This window comes from Castor canadensis, chromosome 18 (genome assembly GCF_047511655.1).
Source record: "Castor canadensis chromosome 18, mCasCan1.hap1v2, whole genome shotgun sequence".
Lineage (NCBI taxonomy): Eukaryota > Metazoa > Chordata > Mammalia > Rodentia > Castoridae > Castor > Castor canadensis.
In genome coordinates, this window is record NC_133403.1 from 33633880 (window position 1) to 33641106 (window position 7227).

The 7227-nt window shown below is 42.0% G+C and overlaps 1 non-coding gene across 1 annotated transcript; it reads left to right on the forward strand.

Moving 5' to 3' along the window:
• Positions 1–211: 211 nt before the first annotated feature.
• On the forward strand, positions 212–315 carry LOC141419131 (small nucleolar RNA U13). Its single transcript, XR_012443791.1, has one exon. It is a non-coding gene; the product is annotated as a small nucleolar RNA U13 (small nucleolar RNA).
• Positions 316–7227: the final 6912 nt, after the last annotated feature.

Sequence of the window (7227 nt, forward strand, 5' to 3'; positions counted from 1 at the left end):
GATGGGCTACCTTGGACCAGCGGCTTAACTGCACTGACCCTCTGTTTCCTCACCTGGGATCCATAAATTATAACAAGGCCTCCTTCATGGGCCTCTCAGGGGCTGGTATAAGAATCAACTGAAATACTACCAGAAAGTGGACCATCTGCACACTGTAGTTGTTTGCTGCTATTTTCTAAAGGCCAAAAGCATTTTTTTTAAAAGCCAGAAGATCCTTTTTTGGTTCATAAGCATGATGATTGGGTGTCCACGCCTCTGTGTGACATGTGCCACCCTCCAATCTTGTTACGACGTGGGCACATTACCCTTCTGATGTGAACTTAGAGAAAAAAAATTAAAAATAAAAATAAATAAAAAGCCAGAAACATGTAAAGTTGATATTGGCATATGAAATTTCTATCTTAGCATCAGATCTGCCAGAGATGTGCCGAAGTCTGATCTCTGGGAGATTCTTAGGCTTTGAAGATAAAATTTCCAGGTACAGGTGAGTCTTATTATCACGGAAAATTGCCAGAATTAAATTTAACATTTAAAGGCCATTGGAAACATTGTGCTGGACACTGGGCACTCACAATTCCTTCGTCCCTTACCATCTCCCACAGTTTGAAGGCTGGAACATCAAGTGCTCAACTTCCCGACTCCCTTGTAGGATGGCCTTTGAAATCAGGCATCCCAAAGGATTCTGGGAGAGTCATTGATTTTTCTGGTCTAAAACAGAGTCAGACTTTGTGGTAACTATACTTCACATATTGAAAATCGGAAATTGTCAAGAAAGTAGTAAACACAAAAAGAAAACATAAACATGTGAGGTAATCTGTATGTGAAATGGTTGACTTAGCTACTTCACAATGACATGTAATATCAAAACATAATGATGTTCGCCATAAATATATACACTCTTTACTTGACAAATAAAAGCAAGTAAACAGTAAATTTTAAAAAGTAAGACCAGATTAGCACCCTCTCCCCATCGCCTTTTTGAGTTGAGTGTAGATGTGAGGGCTGGAGCAGCAACAGTCGTTTTGCAACTTTAAGTGAAAATACAAGAGAACAGTAGAAGCATCATTCTGGAACTACAGAACCAGTGCACCAGAGCCAGAAACCACCTCCCCTCAAATTCATGTTATTAAAAAAAAATTCAGGGCTGGGGATGGAGCTCAGTGGTAGAGCACTTGCCTAGCATGCACCAAGCCCTGGGTTCCATCCTCAGTGCTGAAAAATAAATAAACCACTGTACTTAGATTCATGCTAGTTTCAGCTAAATAAAAATCTGGTCTGATAAAAATAATAGGAAGAAAGTTGTGATTGAGGACTTTATCTTGAAAATCCAATTTAAAATTATGAAAACAAATTCAAGTTATAATTAAGTTGCTATCATTCCATGCTTTGATTCTTAAGCCAGGAATATATCAGTGATTTATTTAGGACAGAACATAATTCTTTAAACCAAATTATATCCTAACCTACCGTGGAGAAGTATCACTTCATATTTAACTTTTGCAGCAAGTTCATTAGGATGAAACTTATCAATTTTCCCTGGAGTCTCTTCCCACACTCTGCAATTCTCATCACTCCCCTCTGCTCTTCTCACTGTAGGAACATCCTTGTGAATTTTTGTCTTCTTTATTCTATCTTATTTTATTTTTGTGGTACTATGTTTTTCATCCAGGGCCTCACGCATGCTAGGCAAGCACTCTACAACTTGGGTCATGCCCCTATCCCTTTCTCTTCTTCAATTGCTTAACTCCACCAGGGATGTTCAATTGTCAATGGTTTCACATGGGATTTGAGCAACTCCCAAAGACATTGTCACCACCTTCATGAATCTTGCATCTTTAACCAAGACTCAAAGCCGTTGTGCATCGTACTTCCTTTACACCATGGATGCTTCCAACACTGAACAATTGAGAGAGGGGCTAACAGAGACATCAATCAGATGGATGGGGACAGATGAGTGTTCAGTGAAAAGATGTAGTTGCATGGAGGTTAATGTTTTAAGTGAACAACTCACTTGTGAACATTTTCATGCATTGATGGCATTCCAAAGTCTACATCTGGGGCTATTCTTGCCACAGCCTTAAAACAATAGATGGGAAGCCAGGCACCAGGGTTCTATTCCATCTATCCCAGACTGGATGTGTAACAGTAACTCCTTCCTCCTCACTGGAACTCAATGTCCTTGGCTATAAAATGAGGGTATTACAAGAGTAAGGGAAGGGGTTGAACTGACCAAAGTAAAATACACTCACAGTGGGGACACATCAAGAAACCGCTTTGAACATTGACTTTGGAACTAATAATGAAAGACAGGACTGTAAAACAGGTACAATAGTGGGGAGTACTTGTGAGAGGGTGAGGGTGAATGGAGGAGATGAAGATGAAGGAATAGGGCTGATGGGCTTCATATATATAAAGGAAATAAACAATGAAACCTCTATAATTGCTTTAAGTAGGGCCAAGAGGAGATGGGGAAGAGAGACGGTGGGGCGATCTAACCAATGTACAACGTAAGGCTATTCAGAATTATCACAATGAATCCCCCCTTGAACAACGACTATATCCTAATTAAAATGAGGAAATGAGGGTACTGTGCACATTCTAGATCCTTCCCAGCTTCTAAAAGGGTCACTATCCTTCAAATGATTGACACTGAGTGTGAGGTGCCAACCTGGGGTCCCAACACTAGCAGCCTCTTTAGGAGGTGGCAGAAAGCCCTGGACAAGGTCTTTTGCTCCATGTGACTCAGGCCACACATTTTCATTTTGAGGATTCCCTCCTCCATCTCTAAGCAGCAGAGAAACTAATTAGATTTAATAAGAGACAAGGCTGCTAAATGAAAGTACATGAGAAATATCACATTGCTGAAGATGAACACATGCTCTGGTGTGTCCTCAGTAATAAAACCAAGACCCCCATTTACCCTGGGATCTGTGACCGAAACAGAGGGAAGAGAGTAAGATCATTCATCCAGGATGGGTAAGGATTTCATCCCAAGAATGAGGAATGCCATTCTCATGCATGCCTCTTGGGTCATCTCTGAGTCCTTCCCCAAGCAGATGATCCAAGTTGACTTTCCAGCTGCACAGGGTGCTATCTCTGGGAGGGATTTGGTAAACACAATGTCCCTCCTCTTGTCACATTTCTGGTGATATTTTAGAGTCCTCTATAGACTGGAGCCCCGGGGCAGCTGCTTGGCTGCCCTGCCAATGAATTACAAGCAGAAAAGACACTCTGGGGGAGAAGCCATGGGATCGACTTGTAGAAGAATGCTGATAACCTCAGGCCGATGCTAGAGGAAGTGAAGAGCAAATGAGTGCTGGGGACGTGGACCAGTAAGTGTAAAGTTTGAGGAATTGAGAAGAGAGCAGGGCAAAGGGAAATGGCTGTCATTTTTCTTTCATGCCAGGCAAGATCTGGATATGTTGCTGAGCAAAGGAGGAAGTATCTGTCATACAGGAGACTTATACTGTGCAAAGAGAAAGGATTGAGGGCAAAGAATGTGAAAAGGAGCCAAGAGTGTGATGAACTAAACACTTGAGAGATCCAGCTTTGGAGTTGGATCTGAATTCTGGCTCTGGCTCTTTCTAGTGATGTATTCCCGAACGAGTTGCTTAACCTTTCTGGGATTCATTTTTTTCTCAAATCTAGAACAGGGATAACAATGCTTATATTACAGGGTTACAAAAAGATACTTTTTGGAGCATACGCAGCAAAGTACCTGGTGCTTAGTAATATTTGGTAAATGTTAAAATTAAAAACAGAATTGTAAGAGGAAATTCCCTAAATAAGAATGGAGCAGAAAGTCAGTGCTTGAAAAGTTTCACTCGTAGGACGTTTAAGAACTTTTGACCAGTGAAATTTGAAAGAAACACTGCTGAGTGCAGGCACTCAAAAAGAGAATCGAGAAGATAAAATCTTTCAAATGCCTTTGGAAGCTGTGGTGTGATTTGTGATGCATGGAGCTGAGGCAGATGCTTTGGCACACAGGATGGTCACGTCTAAAGATAAAAGCTAACAGGAAGATGGTGGAGTGGAAATGTCCTCATGTCATTGTGGACCCATGGAACAAACTGGTAGAGTTCCTTACCATTTAAGCCATTTTAAATTAGTAGTCACATGCATTGTGACTGATGAAGTATCTCTTGAGGAAAGCACAGGATTGACAAAAGGAAGTACAGTGGAGGTTGCCTGCCAGGGAACTGTAAATAGTTCATCTGCAGGCAAGGGAGGAAGGTAGCAAAGAGAATTTTGAGAAGTACAGCAGAAACACAAGAATGGAAGTGGGAAATGGGGCAAAGTTTCTTCTTTTCTGTCCCAAGCAATTGATCCTTGCACTGTCCCCACATTCCTTGAGGCTGAACTATAAAGGAAGAGGCTGGGCACACTGAGTGACAGGGCAGGGATCTGAGCAGGGGTGAATCCTGGAGGACTTGGAGGACTTGGAGCATCATGCTAGATGGGCATCTCAGATGCAGTGGGGAGCCATTGAAAAACGTGAACATTAGGACCTTATGGACATTAAGAATTGCAGTAGTGATGGGGGTAAGAATGATTCTTTGCTACTTATACAATGTTGGTTTCAAATGGTTTCTCACTCCTGTCCTATGAAGGCTGGTCCCTTGAGCTGCGGGCTTTAGTTTTGATGACTACAGGACCCAAGTTTGGAGTCAGAGCTCATTGCTTGAGTCCATCAAGGAGACATCTTGGCACCATGCAGTGCTCCAGCTGACCCCTGATAAACAGCAAAGTAAATATCTTAAAACACCAGTTTGAAGGGTGCAAAATTATTAGCCTGTCCTACAGAGCCACATTTGTCCATCCACATGTATCTGCTGCATATAATATGGCTAGCCTACTTCCTCTTGTGCCCAATGGCCTGGTGGCCCTCTTTCTGGGCTCCAGCGTCCCAGGAGTTCTCCTTATTCTTCCTCCTCTCTCCTTCCCTCCCTCCCTCACTCCTTCCATCTCTCTCCCTCCTCATCTACACCTCCATCTCCATCTCCTCTGTGTCATTGGTCCCTCCTGCCTCTTCAATTCTTGCAGTGTTTCTAATTCCAAGTGGTTATAAAGTGCTGCATCACAAAGTATCCCAAAACTTAATAGGTCAATCCCCAAACTTGCAATCTCACAATCAAGAATCCAGGAGTAGCTTCATCATGCAGGTGACTCTGCCTCACAGTCCCTCAAGAGGCTGCAGTCAAGTATCATCCAGGGCTGCCGGCATCCTGAGGCATGACTGGGGGAGGACCCACTTCCAAGCTGGCTGTTGACAGACCCCAAGACCTTGACGTGTGTCTCTCCATAACATTGCTGCTGGCTTTTGTAGATTGAGCATCCAAGATGGAAGCTACTGCTTTTTTATGACCTAATCTCAGAAATGATATTCCATCCCTTCTGCCATATTCTGGGTGATGAAGTGAGTCAATACAAAGGTTGCATATTTTTCTCATATGTGGGCAATAGATACATTACAAATGCAAGCATTAGCATATATACATAAAAATATAGACAGAACATGTTTCCAAAAGTGGGACTGATAGAGGAGATTAAGGGAGGAAGCAAAGAAGGAAAGAATGATAGAGCGAATTATAGTGGAATATATCACATCTATGTAGGAAGAAGGCACAATGAAACACACACTGAACACTGTTGAACACAGATGGGGAAAAAGAGTGAGGAAGAGTAGTGGAGGGGGTTAGACTGATTTAAGCACAAAATATTTACAGATAAAATACCAAAGCAAAAGTCTCACTAAACAAGGAACAGACACCTAAACAATGAAAGTCAGAAACATAAAACGGGTCATGTTAAGTGGAAAGCAACATGGGGTGGGGGAGGGGTAAATGAAGAAAGGAAAGAGGATGATATGGTGGATGTACTTAATATACAAGTGTGAATATGGAACATTCAAACCTGTTGAAGTCACCATAAGAGGGGGAACAGAGTAAGATGGAGAATAATAGAGCGGATGAAACAATTCAGTGTATAAAACATGTATATATGGAAGCATCACTGAAACTCCTTGTATAATCACCATAAACTAACAAAAATGTTCTTTTCCAATTAAAAAAAAGAGTCAGTAAATCCAGCCCATACTCAACAAAAGGGATCGCATAAGGCCATGAATATAAGGAGACAGGGATCACTGGGAGCACCTTAGGGGTCCCAGTGGATGCTCTTCCATCCACTCTAAGGAGAGTGCTCCCACCATGACCGTTGACCTCTCTCCATTCCTGGCCACTTCAGTCATCCCAAGTGAACATGGTCAGTCTCTGCCACCTTGTGTTCCACCTACATCCAGCCCATTTGTTCTACATCCAGCCCATTTGTTCATGCTCCCTTAAGACATCCCAGCTTGCCTTCCCTGGATCACAGACAAGGTTGCCATTATGTTTTTGAAGTTTTGAGCCTCTGAATCAGCCTTGACTCTCTAATTCAACAAAACATCCTTCTTGCTATTATTTATGGAGCCCCTGATATGTGCCAGGCATTTCAGAGACATTGTCTTATTTCATTTTTGCAGTGCTAGGAGGTGAATATCATCACCCACATTTGGCAGACAAATGAACCCATTTTCCTTTCAAGAGAAGTAGCTGTGGTGTCACATTCTGTTCTGTGTGCTAAGGAACAGCAATTAATAAGATGGGCCTGGTTCCTCAGGGAACTTACATCCTAAAAGAGAAGAATTTTCCTGTACAAAATAATCCACAGTTGATATCATAAATTGTATATAGTTAACAACCAGGGCTCAGAATTAAGCAGATCTAGGTCCAAGTCCCAGTTTAGCCACTTACCAGAAATGTGGCCTGGGACAAGTTATTATCACTTTCTAGTTCTCAATTTCCCTCTCTACCCAGGTAATAATTCCTACCTCATGCAACTATTTTAAGTAGTAAATGAGATAATACAAGTAAGCCACTCAGCACAGGGTCCAGCACACAAGGTCAAATAATAGGGAGTCTCTGATGATGACAATGAGGATGAGGATGAAGATGATGGTAGCAATAATGGTGACAATGACAAAGCTATTTGCCCAACTCATGACAAGTGCAATCCCTAAATGAGTCCTCATGTGCCAAGACACTTTTCTAAGCACTTTACATATAGTAACTCACTTGAGCCTCATACCAGCTGTAGAAAGTAGACATACTACTGTCTTCCTTTTGTAGATGATGAATCTGAAGCTCAGAGAGGTTAAGTAACTTGACCAAGGACACAAAGCCAGAA